Source organism: Vicugna pacos, chromosome 1 (assembly GCF_048564905.1).
Source record: "Vicugna pacos chromosome 1, VicPac4, whole genome shotgun sequence".
NCBI lineage: Eukaryota > Metazoa > Chordata > Mammalia > Artiodactyla > Camelidae > Vicugna > Vicugna pacos.
The window spans coordinates 115,448,286-115,473,218 of NC_132987.1; the positions used below are offsets into that span (position 1 = coordinate 115,448,286).

The 24,933-nt window shown below is 42.0% G+C and overlaps 1 long non-coding RNA gene across 1 annotated transcript; it reads left to right on the forward strand.

The window, feature by feature from the left end:
* Window positions 1–1,049: 1,049 nt before the first annotated feature.
* LOC140698624 (uncharacterized) lies at window positions 1,050–23,345 on the forward strand. Its single transcript, XR_012076398.1, has 4 exons — window positions 1,050–1,120; window positions 17,728–17,867; window positions 18,349–18,479; window positions 22,183–23,345. It is a non-coding gene; the product is annotated as an uncharacterized lncRNA (long non-coding RNA).
* The last annotated feature ends 1,588 nt before the right edge of the window (window positions 23,346–24,933 follow it).

The following is a 24,933-nucleotide window of genomic DNA, read 5'->3' on the forward strand; positions in this document are numbered from 1 at the left end:
TGAGAAGGGAAATGAGGGAAATTTATGGGGTTTTGGTAAATGTTTGGTGTCTTGAGGAGGGGTTAGGTTACAGCCATGCATGCACAGACACAAGATCACAACTGGACATTTAAGGCTTGTACATTTCCTTGCATGTAAATTTCACATCAAAAGAAAAATACTTTGAATAAATATTTAACTTGAAAAGTTGAGAGCTAGGGCAGGTGTTTCTGATGGGTTAGGAGCTACAGTGACCTAACAGAGTCAACAGCTTTTTACCGACCTAGCTGAGCTGGTGAGGACAGAGCACTCACGCCCCATGGCTTCAGGGTGCAGGGGACCCCTAGGGCCTGGCCCAAGTCCCAGCCTCCTCAGTGTGTGGCAACCGCTTGCAGCTGATGGGGCATCTTCCCCTCAAATTCCCAAGAGCTGTGGCCCCACCCATTTTTGAAAAAGGAGGAGGTAGATGGCAAGGCCATGGAAGGCTCCGGAGGCTCTCAAGTCCCTGAGTGCCGTAGGGTGTGGCCCTGAGCTTCTACACGAGGGACCAGTGCATGCGCCTCATGACACATCAGGCTCTAAAAAGTAAAGTGAAGCATACAAAATCAGATGCAAAGGTCCACTGGAAGGCCTTTGTGCCCACCCCTTAAACTGGCCTGTTTGTGGCATGGACAATGGGATTTTGGAGGATAAGATGAAATTAACCCTCTGTGCTCCAGTTCCAAACAAATGTGTGTGTGTGTGTGTGTGTGTGTGTGTGTATACATGACTAGAATATTATGCTGTACACCAGAAATTGACACATTGTAACTGACTATACTTCAATTAAAAACAACAAATAAAATAAAATAAAATAGAAAAGAGATTATCCTGGATTATTTGGATGACCTGGTATAATCACAGGGTCCTTGACTAGGGAGACGGAAGACTCAGAAGCATCATTGCAAGAAAGATTCCACCTGCCATTGTTAGATTTAGGTTGGAGAAAGGAGCCATGAGCCACGGAATGTGGGGGCCTCTAGAAGCTGGAAAAGGCAAGAAAACAGATTCTCCCTTAGAATCTCCAGAAAGGAATGCAGCCCTACTGGTACCTTGACTTGAGCCCAGTGAGACCCGTTTCAGACTTCTGACCTCCAGAACTGTAAGAGAATACATGTGTGTTGTTTTTAAGCCTCTAAGTCTGTGGTAATTTGTTACAGCAGCCTTAAGAACCAACTAGAGACATAAATCCCTTGAAAATCTATTTAAAAGACTTAAAACTCTTTCATACACGTGTAATAAAGACCTCATTTTCAGGCAACCTCTCTTACAGGTGTGTTTGAAAATACTGACCCTGATAATTCTGTCCAACAAGCTGACCGTTATGGTTTTTTTAAATAGCTATTTGCTATTTAATTCCACTGAAGGGTTCTCATTATTTTACAATTAGCTGGGATTGTGTTTGTGTGTATGTATCACCCCAAAACCCGCATGACCCAGAAAACTTGAAGTGGCCTGAGCTCCGGAGAGTGTGGAAGCCGGTGGTCATCCGGAGAGCTGGACGTGCAGGGACCTCAGTTGTTTAACTGTACTTGCTGCCTTTCTATGTCAATAAAGCCTTAATTTTTCCATATGTAGAACTGGAGCCTCTGGGATTACACATCTTTGGCTCAGAGAAAGCTTTGACTCTAGTAGCACGTTAGCACCACCTGGAAACTTCTAGACATTCTGACAGTCAGGCCACATGTCTGTTGGAATCTGTGGAAGTGCCAATAGGTATGGGTACTCTGCGCAACTCCCCAGGTTAAGCTGGTGCGGTTCTGGTGCAGCCAAGGTTAAGATCAAATTATTTCATGAGACAGAAGAGCAGATCCCAGGACCCCCTGGGGACATCGAGTGGGCCTGCCTCCTGCAGACCGGCTGCACAGCAAAGTGAAGGGTGTGGGCTGATTCAAGTCTCCCTGGAAAAGGGGTACAGATGTGGGTCTTACGTGGTGTACCAAGTAATAATTAAGCCAGTAATAATGTTTGCAATAAAACCAAGATGCCTTGGAAAGCAGTTCCAACAACTGCCTCACCTCTATCAGCATCAAACCATGATGGTCTTCAGTTCTCTATCCTTTGCATAGGGTTTGGAGTTGATGGAACCTGTGCAAAGGCAGGGATCACAGAGGTCCGTAGAGGTTCAAGCTGGGTTGACAACTACCAGGTGGGTCAGCCTCATTTGGCCTTGGTTGCTGCCCCAGCTTCCTTGGTGACAGGGGCCCCACTTGTCTCCTCACTTCTCTGCTTCATAATGTGGTGGGAGACAGGGGATCAAAGTCCTCAATGGAGAACAAGTCTTCAAGCACTCAGACATCTGTGGAATGAATGAACAAATAAATGTGGGAATGGAATTTCTGTCAGGGTTGTTCTCCCAAACCATCCTCTTTGCCCACAGGGGATAAAAGGAAAAATTGAGTCCAGGGGCGGTTCTTCCTTCTAGAGTAATTGTCAAAAGAAAGCTAGCTGTAAAATTCGACTTTGCTTATTTAAATAACCAGGAACCTCATAACCCTGAGCAAATGGAAAGTTGGAAACTTCTCTCTGTAAAGATCTCTAGGGACCAGGAGCTTTAAAAGAACTGTAATTTCTCATGCACCAGTCAAAGATAAAGCAGTAATATCATTAATTTGGATTGTGTAAATTTGGAATCTGCAGTAATTTAGATTTGTCCAACTAAGTCTTCTTGAAAAAAAATGTTCAAAGTAATTTGCTCCCTTATGGAAAAAACCTGTACTCACCAGCCAAACTTTTGACTGAGTCCAAAGTGGAAGCTTAGGGTCAAATCTCAGACTGACACTTTATTAGCTCAGTGATGTCGGAAAAGCAGCAGACTCTGTGGATCACTTCCATAGAATGAATAATAACCCCCAGTCTGTTGTGAGTGTAAATGTGATGAAACAATATGGCAAACTGTGGAGCGCGGTGTAACTTGTTTAGGGTCTTTCTTATCATCCACGCCTAGCTGTTCCTGGGTAGCTTTCTTCAACTCAAGAGATATTAGGTTCCTTCATGTGGCTTCAACTTCTAGGCTTAGCAATTGTTTACAAAAATGTTTATCATTCAATTGTATGAATTTGTAGGTCCCCCTTTCTTTATCGCATAGACACATAGTGTGTCTTTAAAATGTGTTTAATCATCAAAATCGGGGGGGGGGGAGGGTTTAGTTCAGTGGTAGAGCGCATGCTTAGCATGTGTGAGGTCCTGAGTTCAATCCCCAGTTCCTCCATTAAGAAAATAATTAAATAAATAAACCTAACCACACCCCCTTCCCCAAATAAAAAGCAACAACAAAAAATGTGTTTAATCATCAAACTCACCAATGGGACACAGACACACACAGATACATATGTATGTTCATGTATGTATATGTATGTGTAAGTATGTATGTGTGTATCTAGGTTTATGTGTGTATGTATGTGTAAGTGTGTATATGTGCACACACGTATATACATATATTGTCATGATATACAGGAATATATATAAATCTATACAATACATATAAATACATAGTACATGGTATATATGTGTATATGCATATGCATAGATGTAAAGATACATGTATGTGTGCACAATACACATTCATATGTATATATAATATACAAAATGTATATCTATACTGTATACGAATATGGATTGTATATATATGAATGTGTATGTACACATATATGTGTGTATATTGTGTGTATATGTATATGCATGTGTATATGTATATGTGTGTACACACAATCCTACCTCCTGATTTTGTAAATTCTTGGAGGGTAGCTCAGGAATCTGTTTTTTTTTTTTAAGTTCCACATTAATTCTGATTATCAGCAGTTTCAGTAATGACCCCCATCCGTCTGTCAGGTATCTGGGTCACCACGTTGGTCCTCTCTGCCATTTTTCCATGTGGCTCCTTGGGTACCAGGGGGGCTATGCTGCCCGCAGAGGGTCAGGACCCTGCAGTGCCCCCTCTCGCTGGCCCTCCAGGGCCACCCTCTGAGCTTCCTCAAGGTTGGCCTTGTCGCGGGGGGAGATTTCTTTCTCCCAGGAGGCTTGACGTCTGAATCAGACTCAGCATTCCAGGCCAAAATGACCATGGAGGGCGATGGAAGGTCTGACGCGGAGGAGTAGCAATCAAAGTCTTACCAAGGTCTGCCAGTGCCAGGGTAGGGGTGGGAGGAGGGACAGACTGTGGGGGCACGAGAATGGAGGCAGGAGAGGCTGTTTCAGCACCTTGGCAGGATACCTTGGTGGAGAGCAGAGGTCTGCTAACTGCAGCCCGAGGGCCAAATCTGGTCCGCCTCTGTTTTTTTGTGCGTCCCATGAGTAAGCCTGGCAATTGTTCTCACTTGACTTGATGGTACAGGACACGAGAGCTTTGAACCCCAATGAAGGGACATGTTCTACCCTTCAAAAAAAGAATTCCATTCTTCTCACTGGTTGACCTGTACTTTTAGAATTCTGTTCAATTATTAATATAGGTATATTTAAAATTTCATCAATAAAACCATGTGGAACTCTGTTTTCTCTCTTGTTACATGAGTCCCTGCATAATAGCCTCAATTTTGCCTCTTTGTCCACAATATCCAAAATCTTTATTGTCTAGCTTTCTATAGTAAAAGTTTGCTGAGCCCTGGTGCAGGTGTTGGTAGTGAGGTGGAGAAAATTGGTAGATTCAGATACATTTTGGAGGGAGAGCTTTAATGTTGGCAGAACAGAGACTCTGAGGTGGGGGTTGGGTGGGCCATGGGGCTGTCTGATCCCTGAGACCCTTCCGAAGACAGTGAGGAGTCAGTGGGCCACCAGCCTGTGGGATCAAGAGGCCATCATCATGGCCACAAAGCAGCCCTGCCCCCTGACCTCTCTGGGCTGGATCTTTGGGGTTCCTGGGTACCCGGGCTGAGCTCTGGGTCTCAAGTGTGCAGACAGCATTGCTGACCAGGATAAGCAGTGCCTGAATGGGTCCTGAGTGCCTCGAAGAACAGCCCATAAACGACAACCTATCAATCGATCAGTTATTATCACTATCAAGTTATCAGCACCCCTTCCCTTTCCATATGACCAACAGGCTGGTTCACAGTTGGCACTGAGAAGGAGCAGCTTAGAAATTTAATCAAGTTCAGGTAACAGGTAAGGACTGGTTCTCCAGAAAGGGGAAAAACACAACAAATATTTTGGATTCAACTGCGTGTGCCCTATCTTGCTGTAGCTTGCAGGCTCTTTGGAGGCTCTCAGACGGCTCTTAATTAATTGCTGGAGCCAAGTGGGGCAATCTGGTGAGAGCTGTTGCTTTTGCTCATCTGATCCAGCCGGGCTTGGGGAGAGGCGGGGCTGGCCTTGGACTCTGGGGATGAGTGGGGTGTGGGAGGAGCTGGCCCCAGGTGGTTGGGGCAAATCTCCAGTGGCCAACTTGCTGGTCAAGGAAACAAACAGACAGACCATCCCTTCTAGGCTTAGTTCCCTGGCTTGGAAATGAGGGACCTGGAGTCGAGTCCCAGCTCTGCCACTAAGTATCCCTGAGATCAAGAGCCAGTCAACCCCCTTGAGCTTCAGTGCCTCATCCACGGGGTGACAAGCTTGTAGGATGGTTGTGGTAACAACACACCCATGTAACACAGGCCCAGGGTCTGGCCCCGTAAGGCTGCTGGTCAGCTGGGCATGCCCGCAGCTAGAAGCAGTGCTGCCCCTGGGGGCGGGGAGAGGGCAAGAGATCTAGGGTGGGCTCGTCTCCCAGAGGCACCAAGGAGAGGAGTCTGGGGTGGGAGGCTGCAGGTGCCAAAAACCATCTGCAGCCTCACAGGCAGCTCCTGGGGAACCTGGCAGAGCTGGGCCTGGCAAAGTGGGGCCTGGATGTGGAGGTCCCTGCCTACCTGGTCTAGGCTCCCACGAGGTACAAGAGGACATTTCCTTGCCACGGTCCTCAGCGGAGCCCCATTTTGCTTTCACTGCCCCTGACCTGGCCTGTGCCTGCACTGAGGGCAGGGATTCCTTGCATCCGCTCCTGCAGAGGGTCATGGACGCAGCCTCCTGGATACTCAGAGTGGGCGGGGCCTTGGGATGGGCACAGGCACCCTGACAGCTGTCACTCCTTCCTGACCCCAACGCTTAGGAATCCGTGCTGCTCTCGCTCTTCTCTTTGTCTGGGACATCTTCTCCCGTCACCCCTCTCCTGCAGGACGTCCTCCAGGATCACACCAGAGAAGGACAGCCATTCTCTGGGCCCAAGAGCTCCCTGGAGTCATCTCTGGCTTGGTCCCTGCCATGAGCTGTTTGCCCTTGCCCTTGTCTTGCTGCCTCATTCAAGCAGTCTGCAGGGCTCCCCAGGGCACCGTCTGCATCTTGCATGGCTTTGAGTCTCCAGGATGGGAATCACATCCCAATAAATGTTTGCTGAACCAAACTAATTCCTTTCTTTATAGTGTAAGAGTTGAAGTCACAAGAGGGCTGGTGACCTGCCTAAAGTCATGTGTTCATCAGCAAATCAACCCATGCTTCTCAGGCATAGCCTAGCTTCTCACCACATTCTTATTGGATTGGCAAATGTCATATTCATGGCTCAAGAGTTCATCTCAATGAGCATCTCAATGTGGAGGATACAGGTAGAGCAGGTAGCAATTTTGACAAGCCTCAGACTCAGGTGTGCAGAAATGCAACTTAATTTTTTCTTATTTTTCAATAGATCACACGGTCATAGTACATATAAGCAAAAAACATTAAAAAGCTGTAACTTAAGATGTCTTTTTTTCTATTTTATCGGTTTCTTGTGAATCCTTTAAAAATGTGAATAGTCTTATTCCTCCCTTTTTATATAAAATATAGCATATTGTTTGCACCTTGCTTTCTTCATTTCTTTTCCATTTCATTATGGAGAGCACTTCATTATTTCAGAGCTATAGAATATTCTATTATTGATTTAAACTGTCTTTTGTTGATGGACACTTGGCTGTTTTCAATTTTTTCTTCGTTATAAACAAAACTGCAGTGAATGACTGTGTACATATGTCAATTTGCACCAGTGAAGGTTGGTCAATAAGAGAAATTCCTAGAAGTGGAATCACTGGAATAGAGGGGAAATGCTTTCATGAGTTTTATAGATATTTCTAAACTATCCCCCACAGGGTTGTGGCAATTCAGACTCACACCAGCCATGGAGAGAGTGCCTATTGGCCACAACTCCACCAACAAAGCATTAAGTTGGTCTTTGTTGGGAGTCCCCTTTCTACCTAGTGACAGTAAAAGTGCATGGACTGAACTGTGTTCCCCCAAGTTTCTATGTTGAAGTGCTACCCTCCATGTGACTGCACTTAGAGATAGAACTTTAGGAGGTAATTAAGGTTAAGTGAAGTCATAAGGTTGGGGCCCTGATCCAATAGGATTGGTGACCTTATAAGAAGAGAAGGAGAGACCACTCTTTCCTGACATGTGCACAAAGAGGTTATGGGAGGACAAGGTGGCCACCCATGAGTCAGGAAGACAGCCCTCCCCAGAAACTGAACCCTGATGGACCTCGATCTGGGACTTCCAGCCTCCAGGACTATGAGAAATACATGTCTGCTGTTTAAGCCTCCCGGTCTGTGGTATTTCACATTGGCAGCCCACACAGACAAGTGAAGGCAAAAAATCTTAGTTACTTCATGGTTACTTCATTCATTTTGATGTTTTTCTTCATTGCTTTGGGATCATGCTTGTTGCATTTAGGAGTTTCTGCTTTCCCTTTCCTTTCAGGGCAGCATCTGCCTAAAATCACTGCATCTTGTCTCTAACTTTCTCTTTCCTCCTTGGCTTCCACTGTGAGGTCTGCGGTCCCAACATGGTTGCCTCCAGGCAACCAGCACATGATATGTCCTTATCCGCCTCCTTCCTTTTCTTCTTTTGGATCTTAGGTATGCAAGATTGGATTAATCATAACCCTTGGTTCATGCCATACTATCATTATGGCCCACTTTTATTGTTGGTTATTTCTAATAACGATTAAAATAATTAGCCATTTTATGAGATGTTTGTGGTCCCAGCAAAGTCTCTAGTCATCGGACCATGGCTCTGTTTCCTTCTTGTCCTGACTTTGAGGGCTTGTGCACACTGCTCTGATGCTCTCTGAGCATGCTGAGTGCTATCTCAGGCCCTCCATTCTAGCCCTGCTGCCTTTCTTTTCTGCTTTTGAGGGTGGGGGTTGGGGAGTGACTCTGAGGTTCTTGGCTCAGCTGTCTTGGTAAACGTCTAACAAATGGCTCTGATGTGGGAGGAGGGGTGCAGGGGGGACCAAACCTGTAGTGTTTTCTGTTTTCAGGGGGTGTCTAAACTCCCACCTTGATCAACTTCAAGCTACTAACCTCAATCGGTTCACAAATTCCTGAAAATGTAACAATTGGCTGCTGAAATGAGTGGGTTCCAGTCTCACTGCTGGAATAGGGCACAGGGGTGCTCCCTAGACACCCACAACTGTCTCCTTTTCAGTTTTTACGCCCAGGCTTGGGCAGCCCCTCTTGAATCTCCAGGGGAGGGGTCATCCAGCTCTTGCCTGTGCTCTTTTCCGCCCATTATGCTTGACTTAGGCTTGACATTCTTTGGGGATTACCTTAGAAATTTCTACTCTGACCCCGGTACTCTGTGTGACCCCTCTCATTAGTTTCCAAGGGACAGGCAGAGAGAGCTGTGGGGAGAACAAGGCAACAAGGGGGAGAGTGCACCCACCCTGGAAGGGATCTTGATCTATCTGGTCTCAGTTGTCTTTTTGGTTGACATATTGTTGATGTGCAATAAAGATCTGTGGAATTAATACATATCCAAAAATCTTCTATTGCCACTCAAAGAAGTAGAAGACATAGTCTTTGCCACCATGGAACTTACAGCTGGAATAGGATATGGAACAAACAAAGTGGATGAAGATGTGGGATGGAAAGTTTCAAATTATGGTCCAAACCATGGGTTTTGGTGATTGTCTGGAGGACGGAGAAATTGTCCTGGACCACGATGCTCAAAGGGTGCTCCATGGAGAAGGTGGAATTTGTACTGAGCCTTGAAGGATGCTGTTTCTGGAACAAGCCCAATAACTAACTGAAAGCACATAATGCAACTTCGACAGTATGTCATGGTGTCTCACGGGAAGCCAGAAGAACTCTTCCTGCTTGGCCAAGAGACAGGTACACCATCACCAGAAAGTAGATGGGATGGGTGCACTCTCTTGAGCTCCTCCAAGCAATGGCCCAAGTTTGAGAAGAGTTACATTGAGTCAGGACCTGCAAGTATGTGGTGCAAGCTCCTTACTCTCTGAGAGCTCCCAGTCTGATCAGGAAGATCTAACGCACTCAGTTGACAGGTGCACATACAATGCTAGAGAAAACAGCTTTCCTTATTGTCCACTTCAGCATGCGTTGGAGATTTAGGAAGTGGAGGTCAGTGGGGAGACCATTATGCGGAGCCTCCCCAGATGGCCCCCATAGATACCCACTCCCCACAGCCTGGACTCAATCCACCACAGGTGCTCAACTTCTATATTCTTTATCTCAGAGCCTGAGGGCAACGTCTACCTGGCGGTGCAAATGAGAACACTTAGCAGTAGCCCCAGCTTGCTGCAAGGCTTGGAGTAAGCCCTCAGTCCATATTCCATTTCATTCACTCCTTCATTTAATCATTCATTAATTCATTCAGTAAACAAGACCTTACACTGTGGGGAGGCAGTAGAGTGTCTGGACCAACAGCATGGGCTCTGGAGAGAGATTACTTGGATTGGAATCCTGGCTCTGCCACTTACTAGCTGTGTGATTGTCAGTGAACTACTTAGCTTAAGGCTCAGCTGCTTTTATCTGTAATGTGAAAATAACAGTACGCCTCTCATCTGGTCATTTTAAAAGATTAAATGAGATAATCCACGGGGGGTGCTTCTGAAGGGTTAGACATGGAGTTAGTACTCAGTGCATGTTTGCTATTTATTCTAACAATTGCTAGAGGCACACAGTTGTCCTTGTATTGAGGAGTAGGGATGAATATGACGTTGCCCTTGCACCAGAGATGTTCTGTTGCCTCTTCTCTGGAGAGGGCACATCCCCCTTACTGAAATGTGTGTGAGCTCCTTTTAATTAAGTCACCTATGGAAAGTAGTGTCTACTGGGTAGACTTGAGCCTTGAAGGGAAAATGTGAGCCCTGTTTGTCCCTTCACTGTAGATCCCTGCATGGAAGGCTTCTATATGAATCCTTCCCAATGCAGGAAAGGGAGCCTCAATTCCTACCTCAAATGCCCTCAGGACCTTGGGCTACCCCAATCCATGGCAGGGTTCAGATGATTTTGTGCCCCAGCAGGTACCCCCAGCCTCACTCCCAACAGTAGGATGCCAAGAGATGCCGTCTCAAAATATCCACCACTTGCCAAAGGGAAGGGAAGCACACAAAGAGAGAGAAGTCATTGTGAAGCCCAGGACTAGCCAGGAGGGAGTCTATTATTCAACCACAGGCTGTGTGCAGAGGCAGGGAGGACAATGCCGCACAAACCACAGAACAGCCCACATGGAGCAAAGGTGAGCAGCAATGACTGCAGCATCATTCCACACAGACTTACTCAACTGTGAGGTTGGAGATGGCTGCGCCACATGAGTGTTTTTAGCCACAGAATCCAGCTGAGGTGGCTACTAACCCAAAACATACTGATACCTGTGGGGAGAGATGGAGGCATCTGACCAGTCTCCAAGGGGCGGATGGCTTGGTAGGAAACTGAGTGTGAAGAGTAAAGTCTGAGAAGACAAATAGAGAATGATGTCCAAGGGCTTTGAGATTAAGTAAGCACCTCGGGTCTAATTTTCTTCATGACTTATACAAAGGTCAACTTCATGGCTACTGAGAAGGCTCCCTGTCTCCAACCTCACATCTTCCTCACCTGCTTTCTGACCAAGCCTCCTGTGATTCCAAAGGATACTTGAAATGCATATCCCACCATAGCAGGAAAAAATAAAACCATAGTGATTCCTAATCACAGTAGCATGGAAATCACTGGCCAGGGGGCTTTTCCTGAGAGTAGGCTGGGATAAGAAGACATCATTAGAAAGATGAAAAGAATACTGCCCAACCCAGAAGCCTCAGTGGGTGAGGGAGGCAGTGAGAGGAGACAGACAAGAACACAGAGAAAGAGGCTGGAGTGTTTAAAGACAAACCTTGTTTCCTTTGCCCCCAAATTAATTTGATTCCCTCCCTCCCTCCCTCCCTTCCTTTCTCCCTTCCTTCCTTCCTTCCCTGATGTTTTTGAGACTCACTACGTTTTTGTTTTTGTTTTTGTTTTTTTGCACCAGGCATATAAAAATGAACAATACACAGACCCTGTCCTCTCTGAGTTCCCAATAGCAAACTAAGGGTATACTAGCAAATCACAATGAAATGTGACTATGCACTACAGTAAGATTAAATATAAAAACAATGGGAGAAAAGAGGAGGGAGTGATTGCATCTGCCTGGGGTTAGCCCTCTATTTGCACAGGTTGATCCTGAAGGATCTATATGAAGGTGGCATGTCTCACTCTTGCCTTCAGCTGGGATAAAATCTGAAACAGCCTCTCCCTTCAGAGGAAAAGGAAGGTTGGTAGTGGTAGTGGAGGGGGGGTAGATTTGTCTGAATTTGGGGAGCCTAGGTGGGTTTTAGGTTTAGATTTTAAGACTAGCTTGTGCCTGACTAACTAATGACTTTGAATATGTTAGTTTATCTGCAAGGGTCTCTGCTGGATTAGATAAACTCTGGTGTCCCTCTATGCTTTATTCCACAATTGTTTGAAGGGCTTATGGGCTGATCTCCATGGGGCAAATGACTCACTTCCTTTATGATCTGGTGGCTAGGAGGGAAGGGTAGAACCAACCTAAATGAGCATCGGTTGCTTTCCAGTACCGTGCTAGGCAATTTTCCATGTCATCTAACTTACTCTTCCCCTAAATCCCTTTGAGAGGCATATTTTTAGTTCCATTTTGTAGATTAGGAAAGCGATGCTTAGAACAATGAAATACCATGTCCAAGTTTACACAGTCAATTTGTGACAGGATATGGATTGCCCACCTCGCCCTACCCCTGCCCCAGATTCGATCTTTCTTCAAAATCTCTGCACCATCCACCATTCCACACAGGATGATCTGGCTTTTAAAAGCAACGGGAACACGGAATCTACATAGCCATATTTATATATTTCATTAAATAAGTTTTGTCAAATTAGACTCCAAGGGGAAAATGTGGCCAATCCTGGATTGCTCTGTTGTTATTAGATGACTTGGTATCGTGTTAGTAGCTGATAGTATCATCTTGGAGAAATCACTGAACTTCTTGATATTTTAGTTTCTCTACCTGTACTGGGGTTAATAATAATGTCTTACTACATACCTTGTACTACCTCTGATGACGGAGAGGAAGAGCATGTGAGGTAAGGTATAAATGCATGGTTTTTGATTATAAAGTGCTATGTAGTTTTGATTTGGTCGAACTTGGTTTACTAGGTCTTGGGTGCTCGAAATGTCAGCTTTTAGTTCTGATATTCAAATTCATTTAGTTCTTTTTTTTATATTGAAGCATACATAGGTACAGAAAAGTACACAAATCGTAAGTTGTGAATTAGCTTGATAAATAATTACAAAGTGAAACACTGCTATGTAACTACCCACATCAGAGATCAAACATTATCAGTACAAGATGCCCCTCTCCTGCCCTCTCGCAATCACCGTGCCCTTCTTCCTTCCTAGAGCTAGTCACTCTTGACCTAACCCTAGGTTCATTTTGCCTATTTTTGAACTTTATGTAGCTGGAATCATACACCATGTATTTTTTTGTTTGTTTAGCTTCTTAACTCAGTCTTATGTTTGTGAGAAAGATCTTGCCGCTGAAGCATTTGCTTTTTAATTTTCACTACTGCATACTATACTATTGCATAAATAGACCACACTTTATACTAATCTAATAGATTGATTGATTATTGAATTATAAACCAATTTGAATTCTCGCAACAAACCCAACTTGATCTGATGTATTATCCTTTTTAAAATACTGAATTCAATTTGATACTATTTGTTCAACGTTTTCATCTCTGTGCTTATGAGTGAAATTGGCTTTTCCTTTTCCTTTTTTCATAATGTTCCTGTCAGACTTTGGTATCAAGGTTATTCCAAGTTCATAAAATGAGGTGCGAAATGTCTTTTCCTTTTTCCTCTGAAAAAGTTTGTGTACAATATGTGCTATTAATCTTAAACAATTTATAACTCCCTTCTGCACAAACTTTTTACCAATGAAAGATACGGGCTTGGAGTTTTGTTCATGGGAAGGTTTTAAATCATGGATCCAATTAGTTAAATAAGCATGAGATTTATTTAGATTTTCTGTTTCTTCCTGTGTCAGTTTTAGTAGGCTGTATTTTTCCAAGAATTTTTTCATCCATTTACATGTTCACATTTATTGGCATAGACTTGTTCCTAATGTCTTTTACCTACTTAATAACTGTAGTATATTTTCTTATAGGATAAACTCTTTTACTACAAAATGTCATTATCATTATGAAGTGCTCCTCTTTATCTAGCAGTGCCTCTTGGCTTCAAAGCAATGTTGTTTGATGTTAATTTGGCTACAAACATTTCCTTTTGGTTAGTGTTTGCATGGTGGTATATTTATTTCTATCCTTTTATTTTAAATCTTTCTGTACACTTATAACTGATGTGTGCCTCATATAAGTAGCATATTTTTCTATGCAGTCTGTTATTCTTTGTCATTTAATTGAAATATTTAGTCTTTATATTTAGGAGCTTCTGATATATGTAGTTTTAAGTCTGCTTTTTTTTTTTTAAACATTTTGTTTCCTGTTTGTCTCATCTTCTATGACTCTTCTCTCATTTTTTTTTTCATGGTATTAAAATGTGTCCATGGTTTCTTTGATACTTCATCTTTCAAGAGGTGGAATTGGTCACATTTCCTGGAAGGTGACCTAGACTTAACAGTTCACTTTCTACCGAATAAAATAAGGCATAAAGGACAGTGAGTGATTTTGAGAACTAAATAGTAAAAGGGATGAAGCAGCCCCGTTCTGGGGATACTCAACCAACCACTCATATGTGGCAAAGAACCTCCCGCCAGCAGCTTGGGAGTGAGTCATCTAGAAAGTAGGTTCTTCACTCTAAGTCAAGACTTCATACGCCTCAGCTCATGCTGACTTCTTCGTGGTCACCTCATGAGAGGCTCTGAGTTACAGCCACCTGGTTGTGCTGCTTCCAAATTCCTCACCCACAGAAACTGTGGAACATCAAATATTTTATTGTCTTAGGCTGCAATTTCTTTAACTGCAATGTTTCTTTAGCTGCTAAGTTTCTTACTTTATTTGGAGTAATTATTTCTTATTATCCTTTTACTCTGTTAGACGTTTATTGGTTATGCACTCTTTTACTCTTTTTTCTCTGGTTTGTTTTACACCTGTCTCAGCTTAGGGAGAGATGCTATCAGCTGGAAATGCCCGGAGGCACTCACCAGGGCACACACCGAGCCCCCTGCAGACAACTTCCCTTCCAGAGCCAGTGCTGTAGCTGAACCAGCCCTTACTGTGATTACAAGATGCCCTCAACAATAATCATTTGGAAACTGAGAAAAGAGACAAGGCTTATTCCTCACAAGTATTGGAGGGTTTATGGCACGCCTGGGGCCATCTAGTGAGGTGGTTGGTTGCAGGGGAGATGGAGCAAGGAGGCCTGGGGTTCTGCTTTTATTGAGATCTTTGCATGTTCCCTCTTTATTGATGAATTTAAAACCTAAGAGTGAGAATTAAAGCATAGGAAGGGGAAAAAATAGCCTAAATAGTCAGTTATCTAAGTCAACCAGGGATCTCTAAAAACAAAGAGAACTTCGGGGTGGGAAAGCCTGGCTCTTTATCTAGTGCTGTGGCTGGTAGATTATTTTATTGGAGATAACTGTCTTTGAAGTAGATGCCTCAGTAGGCAAAAGCTTAAGTTAGGTCCATGAATTGCGATTAAAAAAACCCCAACTGTCAGGCACTTATATTACATGGTTACTCTAGATCCCAACATGAATCTTGGACATTGAAATCTACTGTAAGTTAGTATTTTTTATCACTCATGGATGATGCAAGGTCCATGGGACACCTTGACTTTCTTTCTGGTTTTAGTGTTATTATCAGAACATATTTTAATTTTCTCTATATTTGTTAAACCTCAAAGACATTATTAGTGCTTTATACCCATGCATTTTACCATTTCCATTGCTCTTCATCCCATTGTATGCTTCCATGTGGACTCATTTTTCTTCTACCCAAAGATCTGTGTTTGTACTTGTTCTGTAATGTAGTCCTATTTGGTGACAAATTTTCTGTTTTTATCTGAAACTGTCTTTATTCTATCACTTAAAAATACATTTTGACTGAGTAAAGAGCTCCAAGCTTGTAGTTATTCTCTTTCATCATGTGGAAGACACTGCTCCATTACTTCCTAGCCTCTACTTTTTCTATTTAAGGTATCTGTCAGTCTTGTGATCGTTTGTTTGAAGGTAATACATCTTTTTTTCTCTCTATGGATGATTTTAAGAGTTTTTTCCCTTTGCTTTCAGTTTTCAATAATTTTACTGTGATGTACCTCCTAGGTGTACTTTTCTTAGTATTTATGCTGCATGTCTTTTTTGTAATATTTTTAAATCTGTGGCTTGATGCCATTTGTCATGGAAATTTCTTAGATGTCATGTCTTTAAATACTGTATTTACCTGTTTTCTTTATCTTCTCCTAGAATTTTGATTACATGTGTATTAGACCTTTCACCATGCACCTTATGTCTCTTATGTTCTGTTTCATACATACTTTTTTTTTTAAACTCTGTATTTCAGTCTGAGAATTGCTTTTGACCTATCTTCCAGTTTACTAATCCTTTCTTCAGGTGTCTCTCATTTGCTATTAAATTCATTGGTTAGGTTCTTAATTCTTAATTTTCATTCAAGTACTTTTCCATTGTAGAATGTTCACTTTTTCTTTTGCTGAGGATCAACACATAGCCATTTACATTTCTTGCATTTAGTAATCACATATATTTTGAGGTCCATATCTGCTAACTCCTGTGGGACTATTTCTTTTATCTGTGGTCTCTCTTGGCTTTCAGTTATTTGTTCATGTCTTTTGGTGCATCAAGTAATTGCCAATTGAACACTAAGCATTGTGTATAAAAACATTTTGAGATAATTTAATGCTGTGTATGCTTTTAGTATAGTGGTTCTTTAAGTCCCTGCTACCTTGGTTTGATATCTTCAAATACACACACACACACACACACACTTTGAAGTTTTTTATTCTTTATCCATGAGAATGTTGATTTCCAACACACTGGTCCACCTTTGCTGGAGGAAGAAATCTTTCAAAATCAGTATTTCACATACTGAATGCATTAATCTTCTAACTTCAGAATAGGTATCCAGGTATACTTCTGAGAACCAGGTCTGTGAAATCCTAAATTACATTTATAATTTCAGGAAATGCATCAATTAAAACTCAAAGTTTCTGGCATTTGTTTATCCACCAGTTTTATGCTTCTGCTTATTCGTCCCACAGTCAATTTAGTCCATGTAAGAAATACTTCAACAGTCCCAAAGTTCAGATTTGAACTCAGTGTTGAATGTCAAGATGTTGCCAAGAAGACACCAGGTAAACATGTAGGGACCATGACTATTGAGCAATGAGACCTGGCTCTCAGGCTCTGCATGACTTTGAAGCCATTCTTTACACTTCAAGTTCTGGCAACACCTATCAAAATGGTGTTTTGTAAGCTCTTATCTTTTTCCTGACATTGTGATGGTTTCTCTTGTCAATGTGACCAGCCAATTTTGAATCAGAGTTATGGCATCTTCAGAATGATACACATGGAGACTCAGACCTGCACCCTTTAAAACTCAGCTCCATTAAAGGGAGGCGCTGGGCCTTTTAACATGTTGGAAATAGCGTTGAATCCTCCATTAAAGTCACTTCTTTACACAAACTGTAGGACTCGGTGTTAAGATGGGAAGAGCCTAATGGACATTCTGAAAGAACTACCCGTTAAATGGTAAAGTATAGAATGTTTTAAAGTGACAAGCCCAAGAGCTGAAAATGACTCTTTGATCTTTAAAAGGCTCATAAACAGGGCAGTGCACTTGCAGGCCTTTATTTATGTATTCAAACACTGGGAGAAAATCCAAGCAGAGTCTTAGGACTGCAGGAGTTTGCAGGTTAGACGAAAAGAGGCCAGGGGAGGGAAATTACATCAAACTTTTTACAGCACCAAGCAAGCTTTCTTCCTTCCTTGTTAACCAATGAATTGAAATCTTGCTAAGGGCTTGTTTTTTTAAGTGGAGCTTGAACCAATCATTACACAGACATGAGGTATTTATGAAGAAAGAAAGAGACAGTTGGAACCAAAAGAAAGAATGTTTTGTTTCCAAATTAAATTTGTGGTTGTTGCCACCTTCTTTTACTTTGATGAAGGGTCTCCAACAATCTCCTACCTCTCAGTGCCACCCACATGTATGTACGCCTTCTTTGGTATTGAAATCATTAATCACATCTGGAGAGTTAATCTGTGGACAACACGCCTATTTCCTCTGCTTCATGGAGCAAATAGAGAGGGCTCATAAGTAACTCCAGGGCCATTGGCAGGGCTTTGAGGATGCTGCTTGTCAGGAGACATTCAAAAGAAGTCAGATAACTATGTAACTTACACTCATGGCTACTTTCAGTCTCAACAGCACATTGGTGTTTTCTCTTCCCCTGACCCAGATGATCCATCCGTGAGAAGAAATAGATTCCCCTCACCTTGCAGAGACGAATCACAGGCACTCCCACAGGAATGGGAGATCTGATTTGTGGTTCCAACAGCAGTCATATACTCTTTTACCTGTTTCCCATGGTGACCACAGGTATGTATTTGTCATATGACAGTTTGGATTTTGGAATCCATTGGGACCTCAGACTGGAGCACACTCTGTTGATCCAAAAGTGAATCTTGATCTCATTTGGTGTCTACTTGAACCAAATTTTATAAAAAATAATAAAACAAATATGCATATTCACCACCTAAGCCAAGAAACAGAACATAACTACATCCCAGAATCTCCTAAGTGTCCCTCCGCTCACTCACCAAATGTAACTAGGTATCTTGAATTTTGTGTTACTCATTCTCCAATTTTCTTATAAGACCTCTGTATGAGTGTCTAAAAAATAATTATTGAGTTTTGCCTGCTTTTGAATCTTTTATAAAAAGACTTATGCCCTATATATTCTTTTGTTTTTCCCCTATAATTTATCCTGTTACATGCAACGGTAGTGCCTGCATTTCCATATCCAAATACTATTCCATTGCAAGAATAAAACACAACTTATTCTTCTGTTCTTTTGCAGTGCACATTTGGGTCGTTTCTAGTTTTTGCTACCAGAGTCAGTGCTGCTGTTAGCATTTGTGCACATCTCCTGGTACACAGGAAGAGAATTTATGGAGTATTTTTCTAGTCGTAGAAATGTTGGAACTTTGGGTAAGTTGGTGTTCAGGTTTTTGAGAGTAAAGAAAAATTAGTTTCCAAAGTGGTTAAACTAATTTATACTCCCGACTGTGAACTGTGAGCATTGTAGTCACTTCTCAGCCCCTTCGATATGTTCTGTTCTCTTCCTTTTTGTTTTTTGGCCAAACATATATCTTGCTCAAAATGGTTAAATGGACATTCTTATCTATACCTTGTCTGAGTGGAAGCTGGGGCTTGAGGGTTTCAAGTCATTTGAGCACAGATTCTGGAAATGTGTTACGTGGAAGAAGGCAATCATATCACCCAAAGTCAGTCCACAGAAAGCCTGCCTAATGATCAATCATCTCATGGCCAGTTCTCTTCAAATTCACCTCTTTGAAAGTTTTGCATCGGTTTGGAAGCTTTTAATGAAACAAAGCAACATAACTGAATAAAACTAAATTAAAAAATAAAAACCAATATTGTTTAACATTTGAGAAAATGATCTTTATAAAAAATGGCTAAAAAGTCCCTCATTTAAAATCCACAGACCTGTGGCCAATTAATCTTTGATAAAGGAGGCAAGAATATACAGTGGAGAAAAGACAGTCTCTTCAGCAAATGGTGTTGGGAAAATTGGACAGCAGCATGTAAATCAATGAAGTTAGAACACTCCCTCACTCCATACACAAAAATAAACTCAAAATGGCTTAAAGGTTTAAATATAAGACAAGACACAATAAATCTCCTAGAAGAAAACATAGGCAAAATATTCTCTGACATAAATCTTAGCAATGTTGTCCTAGGGCAGTCTACCCAGGCAATGGAAATAAGAGCAAAAATTAACAAATGGGACCTAATTAAACTCATAAGCTTCTGCAGAGCAAAGGAAACCAGAAGCAAAACAAAATGACAACCTATGGAATGGGAGAAAATATTTGCAAATGATGTGACCAACAAAGGCTTAATTTCCAGAATATATAAACAGTTCAAACAATCTAATACCAAAAAAACAAACAACCCAATCCAAAAATGGGCAGAAGACCTAAACAAGCATTTCTCCAATGAAGACATAGTAATGGCCAATAGATATATGAATATCACTAATAAAGAAATGCAAATCTCTCTGCACAGAGAAATACAAATCAAAACTACAATGAGGTATCACCTCACACCAGTCAGAATGGCCACCATTCAAAAGTCCACAAACAATAAATGCTGGAGAGGGTGTGGAGAAAAGGGAACCCTCCGACACTGCTGGTGGGAACGTAGTTTGGTGCAACCATTATCAAAAACAGTATGGAGATTCTTCAAAAAACTGAAAATAGACTTACCATATGATCTAGTAGTCCCACTTCTGGGTATGTATCTGGAGGGAACTCTAATGCAAAAAGATACATGCACTCCAATGTTCACAGCAGCATTACATACAATAGCTAAGACATGGAATCAAGCTAAATGTTCATCGACAGATGACTGGATAAAGATGTTGTGGTATATTTATACAATGGAATACTACTCTGCCATAAAAAAGAATAAAATAATACCATTTGCAGCAACATGGATGGACCTAGAGATTGTCATTCTAAGTGAAGTAAGCCAGAAAGAGAAAGAAAAATACCATATGATATCACTCCTATGTGGAACCTATAAAAAAAAAAAGGACACTATGAACTCATCAACAAAACAGAAACAGACTCTCAGACTTAGTAAACAATTTTATGGTTACCAGGGAAAGAGGGTGGGAGGGGATAAATTTGGGAGTTTGAAATTTACAAATGTTAGCAACTATATGTAAAAATAGATTTTTAAAAAGTCCCTCATTTATTCACAAGGAAAAAAAGAACACACATTTTTTAAAATTATGCATAAAATGCTGCAAATTTGATGACTGCTTGCCAAAGATTAAAAAAAAGTTAAAATTGCCCTTAGACAAATTTAACAGTTTAAAAACTAGGATGGCAAGTGATGATGGGAAATGGAAAAGAATGCAAAAACCTTTGAGGCTAGATTGAATTTTAAGGTAAAAACTACCAGGCAAATGGATTACAGGCACAGTGACTTCTGGTGAGCGGACCTGGGCATTCGGAGTGGTCACAAACCTCAGGGCAGAGTTATGGATGGACTGTCTGTGAGGACACCCAGCTGTTCATCATGGTAGGTTCTGAAGCTACCCTGCTACTCCCTCTGACTTCCTCATGACTTTGTGTCCCTGAACACCCTGAAAGGCCCTTAATAACCTGGAAGGAACCAGAGTTTGGGAGAAGAGAAAGCATTTCTTCCTGTGATCAGTGCTTCTGCAGGATGTGACCCTGCAGAAACCACCGTTTGTGTGTCAGTTAGGATTAAGTTTGTCCGCAACGACAGAAAACCCTCTAGATGAGTGGCTTAAATGAGAGATAAATGTTTAGTGTTCTTTCATGTAGATGAATCCAGGCGCAGGCAGCCCAGGGAGGGGATGAGAGCTCCACAAAGGCATTGGACTAGGCTCATTCCAACGCCATCTGCCCTTCTTGGGATGTGGCTCGCTCCCTCTAATCATCACCTCCTCATTCTAGGCAGCAGGGCTGGGGAAGGGATGTAGAGGAAGGGGCGAGGTATGCACACCAGCTTTCCTTTAGGGAGGTTTTCTGGGAGCTGCCACGTCCCACCTCAATTTAGATAACATTGACCAGAAATTTGTCATGTGGGACACCAAGCTGCAAGGGAGGCTGGGAGATGGTGGTTTTTTTCCCAGGCAGTCCCATGTCCAAGGGAATCCATTACTAAGGCAACCATAAAATGCTGTGCAGTGCAATCATTAAAAAAGATGAAGGAGATCTAAGTGGGCTGATGTGGAAGGGGGCTCACTGTATATTAAGTGAAAGAGCCATGCAATATGTACCATATGGTACCTTTTTGCATGGGTGTAGATGAAATGTGGCATAGACTATGGGTATAGAAAAAGTCTGGACTGATGAACACAAAACAGTGAATAGTAATGGAAAAGCATGGATTGGGCGAAGTGGGAGGCATTTTAACTTTTTGGTATTGTTTATATTTTTAATAATGTGCAGTATCACTTTGTGTATGTATTTAACATTTATTGAGCATATGTTGTGTGCCAAGCAGTTTTTAAAGTGTTGGATATGTGTTAACTTATTTAAATTTCATAATTTAAAGCAGTATTATCTCTATTTTATGGGTGAGATACATCAGGCCACTAGTTTGGCTTGTTCCCTCATGCGAGACTGAGCTGGAGCTCAAACCCAGGCAGTCTGGCTTCTGAGTACGTGCTTTTAGAGGCTCCACGAGGCTCCCTTTCTGAACGTATATGACTAATCCTTCCACCCATTTCCTGCCTCTGCTCATTAGCCGTTACTTCCTACATCAGTCATTTCTTTTGATCCCGCTTGCTTTGGTTCCTGACATTCATTGTGGTGATCTTGCAGATCATTTAAGACCATGAGGTGGCAGTGGGGAGAACTGGAAAGGAGATTTAGGTGGGGTCCATGTCTGGGAGGTACTGTGGATAACACCGCCTTGAGACTGAAATACTACTGCTCCTTTGCACAGGGGTGGCGGTCAGGAAAGACCTTATAAACACCTCCCCATCACTACTCAAGGCTGACTCTGTAATTTACAGAAATGGAGGCAGGTAAGGGGGGCTGGCCTCAGGTTGAACGTACCCCCTTTCCACCTTGTGTCTGCAGATCCTAAGCAATTTTGTTTTTCTTTTTTCTTTTTTAAAAAACAGGCATTAAAGATGCTTCAGTGTTCCTCCATACCCAAAGAAGCGACCCCGGGAGCCTGGGCTGGACCGAGGCCACGATGCCGTCAGGAGCAGGAGGCACTGGGAGGCGGAGGCGCAGACTGCAGCTTGCAGGCTGCGAGCCCGAGAGCGGCTGCCTGTTGAAGGCATTTTCCTGTCTGTCGCAGGGGGCTTCACTCGGCTTCCCAGCCCTCCATCTCAGAGAAAGACAAACCAATATGATACTGTGTACGTACTTGCCAAACTGTTTATTTGCCATTCGCTACTTATAATATTGGGTTTACAGAAGAAACTGTGGTACAAAGAAAGTAAGGCTCCAATGGCTCCTGGGCAGCAGCAGTCCAGCTGCCCTGCACAGGCTGGGCGCAGTGGGCGCTCCCTGCAGGTGCTCCCGGCGGGGGGCGGCCACGCCGGCTACGTGCAGTGGACCGTGCACGATGGGTGTCTGCTCTCCTGCGCTAGCTAGAAACACCTTGGAGAGGGGCTTCTTGGGTGTTCTCTCATAATGTATCTGGTTTAAAACTTGACATTGACAGTTCCCTTGCAGAAAGTGTTCACTATGGCTGTCAGTACCAGGGAGAAAGAAACCACACACAAACTTCCAGGGTGCTTTGTGAACAGGTCCAGTAACTGCTACACACACAGACACGAGGTGGGGCCTAGCCAAGCAGGACTGCATTTCCCGTGGTTACTTTTCAATAGATGTGTTATACTGTCATTTCAATTTGGACGTTTATTGGTTTTTTTCCATTGATTTTTATACATCCAGAATAGCACAAATAACCAACAGTTCTTTTTTTTTTTGCATATTCATTTCCCCAGAACAAAAAGTGAACTTCCTTAAAAAAAACTGGAACCATGCTATTAGCTCTTTACAAAAGTGAATAAAAAGTAGCTCATTTTTAAGTCTAAAATAAACAAAGTAGAAAGAAGCATTTTTTGTCTATGATATTTAGCAAACATAAGAACAAGTTCTTAGAAACACACAAAAAAATTGAAAAAAATTATTACAGGTATTAACAATATTTTATAATGAAGCTTAAAATCTATTTACATACATAAATACAATTAACTTTGTTGATGCAACTCTTCTGGAAGGAAAAAAAAATGCCAAATGATCAGCCTCATCAATACTGATCTGGCTAAAAGGGAGGGGAAAACTCCAAACAAACAGACAAACAGAAAACCCCAAAAAACTGTATACTGCAAGTAAACAAAAAGGCATTTTGTTCAGATGTAAAAAATGTTTTCTGAGATTATTGTTAAACCGATAAAAGACCCCAAACATGTCATCCCCCTCAGAAAACAAAAACCTCCAAAAATAAAAATCACCAGGACGGAATGTCCCAAGGAAACAGGTATTTCAAGACAGAAATCTGCAATCCTAAATTGCAGGACATTTGAGCAAAACCATTCATTTCCTTTCTAATCAGAGCATTTCTGTTTATCTGCCTAGAAATCCTAGGTAGCAGAAGGGCTGTCTGTTAACTCACTGATTATAATTTGCCCAGGAAGACTTCTATTGCTGCACTTGGAAAGCAAGCAGATCCAAAATGGCTGGCAAAATTCTGCAGGAAGAAACCCATACGCGGGAGAAAGGCTGACTCACTAAGTTCCTTTATGTAAAGGGAGGAACAGTGCAGCTCCTCCTGTTCCTTGCCTGGTGTTGGGGTGGGGGTGGGGTGTGCTGTCTCCTTACACAAAGCTGAAGAATGGAGGAGGGGAGAGGTGAGCTTTGGAGGAGGAAGGGGAAGAGAGAAAGAGGGAGATATTAGGGGTCAGAGAGGAAGAGAAATGTATTTTTAGAGAAAATAACTGAAATCTGTGTCTATGTTGAAATTATAAATAAGGGCATGAACAAGCAGTAGAGATGGCTTATTTAATCTTTCTTCTTCTGGACCAATGTTCTCATATACATCCAGTTATTCCATTATTGGCTTAAGGATGTACTTGATAAAAGGACCACTTAATTTACCTGAAGGCAATAGAATAGAATTCCTTAGGAAAAAAACACATTAAGTATGAGACCTATCTCCAAAACTACTAGAGTTTGACTTTTTTTTTTTTTTTTGGTAAAGATTAAATACTGTATATGCCGGTAAGGGTCTGCGAAACTCTGGATGGCCAAACCCGTAGGGTCTGCAACAAAATGACAAGCCCTCCTCAGACATGCTTTGAGAGTGAAGATTCAGTGTGAGAGATGATCTGATTTCCCTCGGGCATTTGGCTGAATTTGACTTGGGATAGCCTCAGGTACCAGAATTGAACTCAAAAATACACATTTTTTTCCCCTTCATTTTTTTTTTAACCAACATTTTGTCATGTTAGATAAGGCAACGTGCTGAAAAGAACATTTACGTTCAATTTGCGGTCAATGGGCTAATGGTCCTTTTCAGATGTAAAAAAAATTTAAATTTAGTGCCATTTAAGGGTAATTTTGCTGTAAAAAGGTAATATAGAATAAAATATGAAATTGAATTGTGGAGAGAGAATTATGTCTGAAATGAAAATAAATATATTCTGAGTTTCTCCAAGATCTGCTTTAGCTCTTTTCTAGGTAAGAACAACCTGACTGCCAACACAAATTGCTTTACTCTAACTCTTACCAAAGTGCTACTGCATCTGTGTAAAACAAATAATCAATATATATATATATAAGAAAACTCAAAAACAAGTTGTTTTAAATAAGACCAGCTGTTTTGCTGCCTGCAGCCGAAGATTTTTCTAATTTGAATC